Source organism: Aotus nancymaae, unplaced genomic scaffold (assembly GCF_030222135.1).
Source record: "Aotus nancymaae isolate 86718 unplaced genomic scaffold, 86718_ANA_hifiasm-v0.15.2.pri h1tg000033l, whole genome shotgun sequence".
NCBI lineage: Eukaryota > Metazoa > Chordata > Mammalia > Primates > Aotidae > Aotus > Aotus nancymaae.
Genome location: NW_026988447.1, coordinates 31424088 through 31438544, shown reverse-complemented (window position 1 = coordinate 31438544; position 14457 = coordinate 31424088).

The window sequence follows — 14457 nt, the reverse complement described above, 5'->3', positions numbered from 1 at the left end:
TATGTCTTGGAGCTAAATTTGAGGGGACTCTTCAGGTTAATTCTTAATGTATTCAGAAGAAAAATATTGTTGGATCCCAGCTTGAAATAAACCATTTATTTAGGATTCGTATATTTTTATAGACCACCAAATTGTACAGAAGTTCAGTCTAAGCCTTTATGCAAGAGATTTTTATTAGTTAATGGAGAATCTTTATCTTTGGGAAACAAAATTAATGTTTGTGATATGGATTCAAAGAAAAGCCTTAAGAGGCAGAGTGATGGAACAAATTTCAATTATCACCTCATGTCAGCCATCATGTTGTACTGGGAACTGGGCAGAGGTGAAAATAGACAGAGAAAAGACAGAAGATAGTGGACAGAAGAAATGAGACACAGAGCGAGAGAGAAAGAGAAAAAGAAAGACAAAGAAAGAGAGAGAAACCTGAACATATCCCAAGTTTAATTATACAGTAGAAACTAGGACTAAGGACAGATAGGACCCACCTGAAGGTGTTCACAGTGAATGCTGTGCCAGGCTGATTAAGAAAGAAATAGAAAATCTGTGATAAGTTCTGTTGTAGGAACAAGCAGTCACACAACCCAGGCTGAACAAAATCAGATATAATACTTGCGTGACTTCCGAGACTTGTGTGAGAACTATTCTGCCAAGATGTGGAGTATTTTTGGATTCAAACAGTAAATTAAACCCCCCTACCGAATTTTCTTCTCCCTTCTATAAGAGTTAATTTATAGCGACTATACAAGAAAATTGAGATTATTCTAGGTTAATAAATAAAGACATGGAATATTATGCAGCTGAGAATAAAGAAGCAGGTCCTAGTCTGTTCTTCACATCAGAGCTTGCACTAATTAGTACAATACCCAGAATCCTTTCACATGCACAACATTAGTAACACTGAAATCTCAGTGGTTAGCTGTACTTTTTTTGCTATTTACATAAGAGTCGTTGGACAAGCTCTAAGGAAAAATGAGTGAAATAGAAAAACAAAGAATGTGGTCAATGAAGATCATTTCAGGGTTATAGAAAGAAATCAGAAAATGATTTAAGCCCACCCACCAAATAATTAGAGTGAATACTAATACAAAAGTCTCAGCAAAGCCTTAGAAGGAAGGGAAGCATGAAGGAATAGCATACACTACTTCCCCTAAGTTTTCTTTCATCCTCTGCTATTTCTTGGGGCAACAGAAAATTGATAGAAAAAGAATACACTGTTCTTAAACTGTAACTTGGGGGACATTCTCAGATACTATTTGAAGAGTTAAATCTGAGCAAGAGGAAACTACACAACTACGTACACATTCCATAGGAAGAAAGTAACACATTCTCCAAGCAATAACAAAATGAAATATAGACAGAAGCATAGGTCAATACAGGGAAGATAATTCTACATGATTGCATGATACAGGGAGTTATTTAATTAGAACATGAACTTAATATAAAGAGCAATTAGAGGAGATAATAAAACAGCAGAAAGAGATAAGAAGGGAGATTACAGAAAGAACAAGTAGAAGGCCGAAACAGCATGACTATGCAATTATTAATAAATTGAAAACACCACTACAACTGAATCACGTAGGAAAAATTAAGATAATAAATAGCCTGCACGTAAAAAGACAAAAATGTTAATGCCTTTAGAGATACCATCCAACATAAACATAATTGTTGCTTGTTTCATGAAGAAATGAAACAGATCTACTCAAAGATATGACGCAGAGAACTTCTAAGATACAATTAAAAAAAATAATTTGCAGACATAAGAACTCTCCGTGTTCCATAGTGACTGGAGATATGTGGATTAATTAACCTGTAGTTTTTAATGACTAAAGACCAATCTCTCAAATGTATGTATTAAAAACAAGAAAAAATAGAATTGATGTGTGCATAAGGAGGAGGGTATGGTAGAAAGAGTTCAGATTGACTTGAAATTTCTTAACAGTGTTAACTAAAAGAAAATGTTAGAAGGCTTATAAATTTCTGAAGAAACATGTGACTGGATATTAGTATATGTCTCTTCCCTGTGCTGGCTTCCTGGGTGGAGTGTGTGTCATCCCTCCTTTGAACAAGAGGGCGAGAGAGGTACTGGCATGTCCAAACCTCAACTACACAAGAGCTGGCATTTCTACTCCTTCCCTCTTTATTTAGCTGAAATGCAGGAAGTTTCCCTTGTTTGAATGAGAGGGCATGTAGAGTGTCATTGATGCATAAGGTACATGAGCAAAAAGCCACCTCAGCTCTTCCAGCCTTGGCAGTTGGAATCATTTCAGGTAAAGCCCTGGATATTCTGGAAAAGAGACCAACCACCCTACCAGACTCTATCTGCATTGCTGTTCCAATGGTGAGAAAAAAATAAAAGGTTTACTATTTTAAGCCAGGAAGTCCTAGGGTTTTTAATGAGGTAGTAGATATTTAAGACAATGTATAATCAAAATATCATTTTAAAATAAGAGCAACAAATAGATATTTGCAAATATGGCCTGTTAAATGAAGGAACACAGTGCTAATTGATGATCCTTAGTGAAATTACTATCCAATCAAGATTGAATTAAAGTATTTTAAAATAAAAAAGAGTGTTAAGAAGAGCTAGTTATGAGCATTTAATTCATTCAAAAATAATGATGCTACTGAAAATTTACTTCTGGATATAAAACGGAATTATATGAACTTGCAGAATGTGAAAATAATCATATAACTAAGCAAAATTGAGGGCAGAGAAAATTGGAGAACTAGACAGTTGCTAATGTCACTACTTTTCTTAGTAGAGAGGCAAACTGCAGAGCTTACAAGAGCCATCCTAATGCGTTGAAAACTTTTTAAACTTGGTAAACTCTGCAGAAAGTGGTATTATTTATGTAGTACACACATTTGTCACAGTATCAACAATCTTCTCCTTTTCATTCTAACTCCTTGTTTTAAAAATTTACCAAACATAAATCGAATTATTGTATTTAAACTATCTACAGCATAATTCTGTTTTTAGAAATGTTTCATTTTCATATGCATATATACATTAAATAATATCTCTAGTTGCATTATTCAATACAGTAGCCCCAAGCCATACATGGCTATTTAAACTAAAATTAATCAAATTAAGTGAAATTAGAAATGCAGTTGTTCAGCTTCACTAACCACATTCAAGTGCTTAATATCGTATTTGGCTATACATATTGGAAGTATACATAGAGACCGAAGTCCACCTAATGTTAACGGCGGTTACTTGGCTGGGTGCGGTGGCTCACACTTGTAATCTCAGCACTTTGGGAAGCTGAGGTGGGTGGATCATGAGGTCAGGAGTTTGAGACCAGCCTGTTCAACACAGTGAAACCCCGTCTCTACTGAAAATACAAAGATTGGCTGGGTGTGGTGGCAGGTGCCTGTAATCCCAGCTACTCAGGAAGCTGAGGCAGGAGAATGGCATGAACCTGGGAGGTGGAGGTTACAGTGAGTGGAGCTGGGCCACTGCACTCCAGCCTGGGCGACAGAGCTAGATTCCGGCTCAAAATAAACAAACAGTGGTTACTTATATTAAAATTTGGCTTCTAAAATATTTCACTTCTTTGCATGCATTATTTAAGTTATTTCAATAATTTTTAGTACCCTTGTGACTGGGTTTTGGGGTGCAGGGGAGGCACAGCTTCCCGGAGAGAATTTTTTTTGGGTTCTCATTCACCCAGTAATGGGAGAGGGGACCACACTGGACGCAGTGCACTCATAAAGTGAATACTGGACCCAAAACTTTTTGCAGGAAAGTGATTTATTTAGATAGAAAAAGAGAAAAAGGAGAATAAGAGAGAAAGCTTCCATGAAGGGAGTGTAGAAGGGGACCCCAGAGGTGAAATCTGTCAGGATGAGGGCGACTGGGACTTTTAACCTGGGAGGAATTCCCACCTTCTCCAAGTTCCCTGGCCAATGAAAGGAGTTCCTTTAAACTTCCAGTGGAGTGACTGACTTTTTTATTCTTCCAGTGCCCTCAAAAACTAAACAGAAACCCTTAAATCTCCCAGATGGTGAGGCATGGGAGGGGAACATGGCCTGGGAAGTTCTTGTCCTTGAAACTACGCTTCCTTGTGGACACTGAGAGAGAACATATTCCCTCATCCTTGTTCCATTTTTTAACAAAAGAAACCCCAAAGTAAAATTTCCTTTTAAAAAATATTTTAAAGATAAAAATACATATTATGTTAACTCTGAATGATGAAGATATAGAAGGTTAATATTTATATTTTGTATTTTTAGCATTTTAAGTATTAAATAATATATAGAATGTATGGAAATTCTCTGTACTTTCTGATCAGTTTAGCTATGAACATAAAACTGCTGCAAAGTCTATTACAAATACAATGTAAAAATAGTTGAGAACATATTTTTGGTAGTAATCCTTGAAAAACTTAGAGGTAAGAAAGATTATGGTGTAAATGGGAATTTACAAGTAGTTTGGTGTATTTGCCCTATTGAGGGTGATTAAAATTAAGACTGAAGAGCTAGGCAGGAATTCTTGAATGGCCCTACAAAACTGCAAAAATATTTGAACTTTATCTTAAATATGAGAAAAAGAATGAGTGAAACATGATAACTAGAATTCTGTTACTTGAGAAGTTGGGTTAATGATGGAGCACAGATTACCGTACAGATCCATTAAGAAAGCCAGAGACCTCTGTCCACTCCTACTTTAGCAATATGGGTTTGGTTATGAGTTTTCTCACATCAGTCCAGCTTCAATGCAGTCTCTGGTTAGTGCAGCTTCTCTTTAGTAACAGCAGCAGCAGTAGGAGCCCAGTCTGTGTCAGCACCAGGGAGCTTGGCATTAAGTCTTCTTAGACCACAAAAGCTGGAGGGAAGAAAAATGGTAATTGTCATTCACTATGTAAGGGGACTGATTATGAGGGGACCACTGAGGATAGACTGGAAATGTGGTTGAGAGTGTATTTTGAATAATGGCTGGCAATTTTATAAGAAATCGTTAGGACAAAGGTAAAGTAATAATTTTTATACTTACATTTTGAACATAAATTTTACCTCCAGACTTTTGTAGTCTGTAATAGTACAAAACAGACAAAATATATCAAATAACATAACCCTTAGTTTTTGCTTTTGTGTTTTGTTTTTTTCTCTTGTAGTGTAATGGGGAAAATCAATTGTTTATTAAAAAGAGCTATGACACTGCAGTCCTTTCCAAAGTACGACAGAATTTGGATTCTCATGTTCTGTTAGCCCCCTCTGGTTAATCCAGTCTTCCTTCATGGATTTCAAGCCCTCTTGGACTATAGTGAGGAAAGAAGAAGGCATTCGACTGTTATCTACATATTTCTCATCTATGCCTGTGTGAGTTCTGCAATTTTTCAGTATATGGTTTTACCAAGTAGTGATACTGTTCAGCAGAATGTCCCTTTACAGTCTCATCACTGAGCTTTTCTGTATAGAGTCCCTTTCTGAGAGACACCGCTGTGCTGTGTGCTCAGTACTTCCCGGCAGCGATTTTTTCTGTTGCTATTCTATTACATTTATTATTATTATATAGATTTTTGTTGTTAAAGGATAGTGTACTTAGGAAAGGAATATAGTGTACACATAAATATTTTTCCCTGATTGTTCTCATGTGAACATGTGCGCTAGCATTGTCAGCAGTATTATTTTTGAACATAAAATATGGGCTATACTGCTTTGACCGAGTTTGAGTTTGTGTATCTTACTCTGCTAGATTAAAACCACTGGCCATGTGTGTGTGCTTGGATCTAGCACATTATTTTAGTACATGAGTAATAACACTAATAATGATAATAACAATAGCAACTACATACAAAGCAGCTTTAAAGACAGAAAAGGAAGTGCAATGTGGCAATTCTCAAATTTTCCTTACCAGCAATTAAAAATCATTTGGGAAAAAGAAATAAGTCGAGCAAACTGGGAAAGTTAGTTTCAGAGTGCTGAGATAGAGTCTGTATTTATAAAACGTATCGATTTACAATGTCAGTATTATGAAATGCTTTTTCAATTTCCAATGGCCTGCTATCATACAGCCTTATTTTTCTGTAATGGATACATGAAAAATACAACTTTTATATTTGTTGCATTGAACACATGCATGAGGCAAGTGTTCTAATCTTGGATACGTCTATACACTTAATGATTTAGTGTTGCAAAATGTTTAAAGATATTTTGAATGAATATTGATTCTTGGAACTTGGCCAATCTCTGAAGAGTATTGTTAAGCGACAGTGAACTGAAAAATATGTATTTCTCTTTAACCCAAAAATCTACTCATAGAGTAGTAAGTAAAACAACAGTGTTGAAGAACGACTTGGAATTAAATGTTTAAAAATTCATTTATTTTGCAGTCTCTTTAATATTCACAATAAAAGTCAACCTGTCCATTACGTCAAATAAAATGCAAGCAGGGGAAATGATATAGGTTTTCGTAACTGGAAAATACAAAAAATTTGTATATCTAGTGGAAAATAACAAATCTTACCTTTTTTTTCTTTTGGTTAGATTATGCTACTTTTAGCCTCAGTTCTGCATTATAGGGAGTAACTATGCTGAATGCTGCCAAGTCCAAATTTACAGATATCAGTATCACTAGGAGTGAAGAACTAGCCTAAAGAAGTACTGCAGAGTACCTGTATACTTGTTGTCTTGCTCCTACTCTAGTCAGGGTAAGAAGCAAACTATGGATCCATTTACAAAGTTAAATAGATCTGAGTGCAAATCTTACCTTTGCTGCTACATTGCTGTGAAATCTCAGATGAGATCTTTGATATTTATGTTTGTTTCTTCTTTCTATCAAAGAAAATGAAACCAAAAATCATTTATTTAAATTATTATTCAGTTGTCCCTAATTCAGATCAGAATATTTTATTAAACTTATAGGATTCAATGGAGCAAATGATGAGATTTAGATATTACTTGGAATTTTCTCAACTTTCTTTATAGCTCAGAACAGATTCTATCCCTGCATTAACTCTGCCTCAATGATCATTATTTTTAAGATAATTGCATTGAGAAAGATTGTGAGAACATGATTTCTTTTAAGTTGAACAGGAGAAAATATGCTAATTAATTAGTGATATCCAAGGGTCCAGAAGGGCTGTGAATTTGCTAGACTTGTAAATTAACAAACATGGTCTTAGCATGTTTTTATAGACAACATCTGATATCCTATTAATATCACCAGGATACAATAAGAAAAAAATAGTAAATAGGAAACTAGAAGGCTTAGATACATGGGGAAGTATGTTTGCCAGATTTTTGGTTTTGGACATATGAAAATTCTTCTTAGTCTTTTTGCTTTATCTCTATAATTACATCAAAAATACCAATTTATAATACTGCTATGAGATGTAAATAGAATAATTTTTGTGAAAGCATTGTAACAATTATATTTTATTATAATGAATTATATGTAATTCATTATTTTATTACTTATAATATTTAGACAATTTAATATGAGACATGCATTTCAATTGGTAAATGTAGGCTATTTCAGTGAGTTTCAAAGTCTTTTCTTTAGTTCTTTAAAATCACTTCTTTCTAAAACCGTTATTGTATTTCAGTAAAAATCGTTCTGTTTTATAATGAATAGGAAACATAAACCATTATTCTGCATCTGAATTGCGATGATTATACTAAACATATTACTGTTACATTGGTGTCAGATATTTATATGCACATGCTTTCATTCACATTTGAATACCATTTTAATGGAATTAATGTTTTTCCCTCATTTCATTTTCGATTGATTATCAAAAGCATTTAATTTTCAGATAATTGATTTTCAAGCTTCTTAATTTCATGAGTGAGGGAATCAATTATCTTTTATGTGAAAATGTGTGTCCAATGTCTTCAAGGTCATATAAAAAAATACATTTAATTCTGTTAAAACACATGAGTAAATTGGCACCAGTACTTATTCTTTAAAAGGTTGGCTAAACCTAGAGTTTCCTCTCACAGTTTTTTTCTTAAGAATTTAGAATTGCTTCCTCTGTTCTGCCCTCTAAACCTAACTTATTAACAAGTAGCAACTTTTACCTCCTAAATATCTCTTCATTTATTTCTTTCCATATTTAGAACCACTGACCTAATCTCCAAATTACTAACATTTTTTCCCTTATTCTGCTGCAATAAGCTCCTAACTAGGTTTTCAACATATCTTCTGGCCACTGTCCTAATCTCGTTTTCACAGTGAAAATTAATTTATCATTCAAGTAAACCATAGCCAATCTTGGCACACTTTCCTGCTGAAAATGGCATTTTTTGTTTCCTCCTCATTTCTTTAGATTCATCCAGTTCTTTACCCCTTTCTTCTCTTTCTTCCATACAGTTATTTATATTTTCATGTAGTTTCATCCTTCTTTCTCCCACCAGTCCCTTTGCTTATGGTGTCACCTCCATCTGGCATGGTTTTCCTTTCATCAAATTAAATTCTCAGGTCAGTCATATTTTCCTCCGAGAAGGATTTTAAAAACTCAATTAATTGCCCATAATCCAATACAAGTTGTCATAGAAATATGTTTCTCCTTTAGTAATTTTCAACATCAAAATTTTATACTACTATGTGCAAATATTTGTTATCTAGCCTTACTTAAGGATGCATAGATCATGAGGACTGAACATTTTCAGTATTTCAGTATATCACTGAATCATCTTATCCTGGAACAACCTAAGCCAAAAATGAAAATAAGTTAACTGTGGTGGGCACTTGTTCTGCACTATGCATATTCTATTTTATTGAATCCAGGCACAGTGGCTCAAGCCTGTAATCTCAGTACTTTGGGAGGCTGAGATTGGTGGATCACCTGAGGTCAGGAGTTTGAGACCAGCCTGGCCGACATAGTAAAACCCTGTCTCTACTAAAAATAAAAAAATAAAAAATAATTTTTTTTTTTTGGTGTGGTTGTGGGTGCTGGTAGTCCCAGCTACTCAGGAGGCTGAGGTAGGAGAATTGCTTGAACCCAGGAGGTGGAGGTTGCAGTGAGCCGAGATCCTGCCACTGCACTCCAACGTGAGTCTACAGAGTCTTACTCTGCCTCAAAAAAAAAAAAAAAAAAAAAAAAAAAAACCCAACCACAGTAAACACATAAACTAAGGACTGGTATTATTTTTAATGTAAAAATTAGAAATTAGAGGCAAAAAAGAAGCCAAGTAAATTGCATAAGCCACATAGCTAGTTAGTGGAAGAATTAAGTTTTGAACTAAAACTCTGGAGGACCTAGCTCTAAAGCCTGTTAAGAATTTCTATGCCTCATGGAGTAGAAAATTGCTAACATGGGTTGAATGAGCAACTGCTCTATTTCTCAGGATAATCATAAAATAACATGAAATGAGTGCATATTTATACTCATATATTCAAAAATTGAATTTTGCACAATTTATTGAATATGTATTTTAAGTTTAATATAAAAATAGAGTCTACAATTTTGGTGAAAATCCGTTTGGTAGTTTTCACATGATACAATGCTGAAAAAACAAATGTAATTGTATTTACATAAGTTATTTCAAAAATTACATTATTTCTATATGTAGGTGAAAAATTGCAAGCAAACATTCAAAAATGTTTCTTACATAGTGAATAATATTCAAATGTTTTATAAAGGATTTTGATGGGGTTTTGTCAACATCTTCAGATAAAATTTAAACTAGATAATTCACTCGTTGATTAATGCACAGCAGATCAGGTTTGGTTTTGGTTAAACTTTCGTTTTGAATCATTACTTCTTTTTTCAGATGAACTCTTTTTTTTTTTGACTGTTTTGGAAGCAGAGTCTTGCACTGTCACTCGGGCTGGAGTGCAGTGGTGTGATCTCAGCACACCACAACCTCAGTCTCCTAGTTTCAAGAGATTCTTATGTCTCAGCCTCCCGAGTAGCTGGGATTACAGGTCCCCATCACCAAGCCCAGCTAATTTTTGTATTTTTAGTAGAGATGGGTTTCACCATGTTGGCTAGGCTAGTCTTGAACTCCTGATCTCCTGATTCACCCACCTCTGTGTCCAATGACTTATTTTTTCATACAGAGTGCACCTAATATGTGATAAGCTCTGGGCCAGGTGTTATGGATTTAAATAAAACAAAACGAACTCTTTACTTTTCAGGCATTTTGTATATTGAGAGAAATGGAAAAGATAAAATACAGTTTGAAGGTGTATGAAATGAAGAGGAGAAAAGTGTTCATGGAAAATTTTCAGAATCAATAAGAGTTAGCATTTGAATACTGAAAACAATGATTCATTTTTCCCCTTTGTAAAATTGTATAAATAAGAATTTTTAACTGGACCCCCAGGAGGGTTTATTGTGACTGTAGTATAGAATGTTCTAGATTAGATGTTTCATGTAGATGATTCATGAGGAAACAGAAAAAAAATGAAGTTCAAAATGTTGGCATTGGCCAGAACATGAAGAGGTTTGATATTATAAGGATAACCAACCTTTTCTTAAATGATAATGGGCATAGAACCTTGTTGATTATGAATGATAATTCTGTATTACTATTTTAATAATACAAATAATGTGAAGATAGCTAAGGATGAGTAGGTGTTTTCCAGTGAGAACAGCTGTTGTAAGTCTATTTTGGTCAACCAGAAATTATGAGACATGTGCTAAAATTATTGCATTAGGACAGAAAAAAAAAAAGGAAGAATTAGATGCAACTTACTGAAAATGGATGGTAAAAGAAAGGAAGAAACAAATACTTAATACCAGATTTTGAATTTCAACAATTCAGAAAATGGAGATGTAGTCTTTTTATTTAATTTTATTCTCCATAGAGATTGCCGTGGAATGTGTACATAGTAGGTTCCTCAGTTGGAAGGATTTAGATGTGCTCTCTCATGTAAACAATTTGGTTAAAAATCTCAAAATAAATAAAACATTAAAACATGAGTCTCATAGAAGCTCCATTTACTATATAAGCACATTGAGAAATAGAGGAGAAAGTCACTTTTTTAAGTTATGTGGCTAAAAATGGCTGCACTGAGATGAATTCAGACCTATATTCATCTCTGTCCATGGAAATTAATCACGGTTGATTGATTGCTGTCTATGTAGAGGATAAAATGCATCAGTTAAGGGGTTGGTTTTGTTTAAGCTATTACAATAGTTAGAATTCTCATGTTTGAATATTATTCCCAAGAAAAGGAGGGAGAACTTCAGTGTAATAAAGCAGATAATGCCCTCAGCAACTCTTGTGGGAGTCCTCAGGAATGATGAACAAGTCTTATTTGAAGGGTGGAGGTGGTTAATTAATCTACCTAATATATAAAGACGGTGTGGTCATTTGCCATAAGCTGTTTTTTGAAACAAAAATAAAATGAGGGAGTTTCTCAACCATCACTGCTTTCCAGAAATATCAGACTCAGATGAGGTTCAACATTTTTATGCTACTTAATTAAAATGATCTGTTAAAGTAGAAATAAAAAGCTTATGTAGTATAGACTATTTAGCAGTTTACACTAATAGAAGATGACAATGTGTTTTGTCATCTAATTATTAGAGTCACTCCACATGGGTATATAATGCATAGTTTATTCCAATATCTCCACTTTAAAAAAAATTATTTTTCCTAGGCTGCAAAACGTGTTGCCTGTTATATGCTAGATGACTCCATACTTCCACTCTCTAGAAAATTAAGGATCAAAATGCTCAAAACCAAAAGACCCTTATCCTATATTCCATCTACAAATAAATAACAATATCATCCAAACATGCTACACTATAGAACAGAGCAGAGCACTCGGAACCTTAGAGCAACCAAAGACTTCTCTCAATCCTTCATGCCACACAGAGGATTGCTATAAGAAGCTTTGTTAATTTTAGAACCCAAATTGCTCTATAGTCTATTATTTTTGCCTTGTCTCCACTGCAGGTATTTTAGTTGTGCTTTCTAATAGTTGTCTTAGTCTTATTACTTTTATCTCAGGCCTTAGACTCCCCTATCCCATCACTACATTGCCAGCTAAGTAGTAATAGAAAATGTTCTTGCTTATTAAACAAAATACAAGGAAAAAAAAAATGAGGTTTTTTCCCCCATTTCTTATGCTAAGATTATACAATTTTGCCAGTGTACTGTAATATATGAATGTATTTTTACATGGGTAGCGAAGTCTTTTGTGCCATGAACCCAAATAGTTTTCCTAGCCACCTCTGGCACTATATTGTAATGCTCTTAGTTCACATCATTTTTGGCCTTTACTCTGGCATCCAATATCCTTGCCTCCCATTCCTGGCATACAAGTATCCCTCTTATCCATTTAAGGAAAGCCTATGCATTCTGAAAGACCCAGCTCACTGTTAATCTTCCTTTGAAGATTATTGCTTTGAGCATAAATTTGCATGCCTTTCAATTTTCTCATGTAATCTCTTATTTAGTCTCCCATTCTCTAATCTAGACTGTGAACTAATTGAAGGAACAGATGATGGGGAAGGCAGTATAAGAAGATGCTTAAGGGAATAGCCTCGAGAGTGATACTGATTGGACTCTACTTTGGACCTCAGTATATATTAATTAGATAACTTTGTGCAAGTTGTGTAATATCTTCAGATCTCAAATTCCTTACGCCTAAAATTTAAAAAATTGATAGTACTTACCTCATAGGCTTATAAAGTTCTTAATTTTATCTATATTAATTAATCAGAAAAGAGTTTATTATACAGGTGTGGTTACCACCATCATGCTGATATTTTGTCATTTTTATCATTATTGTTATTATTTAATAATATATTTGAATTGCCTTTTGTGCTGGTTTTTCCTCGTCTATGTTGATTTATCTTCCTTTGGCCTTTGATGTTGGTGACCTTCAGATGGGGTTTGCATGTGGATGTCTTTTTCGTTGATGTTGATGCTATTCCTTTCTGTTTGTTAGTTTTTATTCTAACAGGTCCTTCTGCTGCAGGTCTGCTGGAGTTTGCTGGAGGTCCACTCCAGCCAGACCACTTGTCAGGGTATCACCAGTGGAGGCTGCAGAACAGCAAAGATTACTGCCTGTTCCTTACTCTGGAGGCTTTGTCCCAGAGGGGCACATGCCAGATGCCAGCTGGAGCTCTCTTGTATGAGGTGTCCGTTGACTCCTGCTGGGAGATCTCCCAGTCAGGAGGCACAGGAGTCAGGGACACACTTGAGGAGGCAGTCTGTCCCTTAGCAGAACTGGAGCATTGTGCTGGGAGATCCACTGCTCTCTTCAGAGCCAGCAGGCAGGAACATTTAAGTCTGCTGAAGCTGCACCCACAGTCACCCCTTCCCCAAGGTGTTCTGTCCCAGGAAGAAGGGAGTTTTATCTATCAGCCCCTGACTGGGGCTGCTGCCTTTCTTTCAGAGATGCCCTAACTAGAGGAGAGGAATCTGGAGAGGCAGTCTGGCTACAGCAGCTTTGCCAAGCTGTGATGGGCTCAGCCTTTGAATTTCCCGGCAGCTTTGTTTGCACTGTGAAAGGAAAATCACCTACTCAAGCCTCAGTAATGGTGGACACCCCTCTTACCACCAAGCTCAAGCATCCCAGGTTGACTTCAGATTGCTGTGCTGGCAGCAAAAATTTCAAGCTTGCTGGGCTCTGTGGAAGTGGGATCCACTGAGCTAAACCACTTGACTCCCTGGCTTCAGCCCCCTTCCCAGGGGAGTGAACGGTTCTGTCTTGCTGGTGCTCTAGGTGCCACTGGGGTATAAAAAATAACTCCTACAGCTAGCTCAGTATCTGCCCAAATGCCTGCCCAGATTTGTGCTTGAAACATAGGGCCCTGGTGGTGTAGGTACCCAGGGGAATCTCCTGGTCTGCGGGCTGTGAAGACCATGGGAAAAGTGTAGTGCCTGGGCAGAAATGCACCGTTCCTAGCTTTCCTTGGCTAGGGGAGGGAGTTCCTTGACCCTTTGTACTTCCTGGGTGAGGCAATGCCTCACCCTGCTTCAGCTTGACCTGCATGGGTTGCACCCACTGTCTAACAAGTCCCAATGAGATGAGCCTGCTACCTTAGTTGGAAATGCAGAAATTACCCACCTTCTGCATTGATCTTGCTGGAAGATGCAGACCAGAGCTGTTCCTTTTAGGTCATCTTGCCAGCCACAGATGTACCCATTGCATTCTAAGTATTTTGTAATATTAACATATTTAATCATCACAACAAATTCATTACTTCTGTACTTTTATTATTCCCATATTGCAAGTGGGGAACTTGAGGCATGAAGACACCAAATTGCAGAGAATTTAAACCCAGGCAATCTGACTTTGGCACTCTTGTAAAGAGTCAATATAGTTTCGTGCCTCAGTAGTAAATAAAATGCTTGAATATGAATAAATTTATCAAATTAAGTTTGAATATGACCAAGATCTGAGGTACCTAATTCTGTGTCTCATACTGCAACTATTAAGAGTTTCTTATGAGCAATACAAAATTAAGGAAATTGACTCTATAAGTATTTGTTCCATAAAAGCCTAATTATCAGAGTAGATACCTAACTTGCATTTCAAGTAGAAAT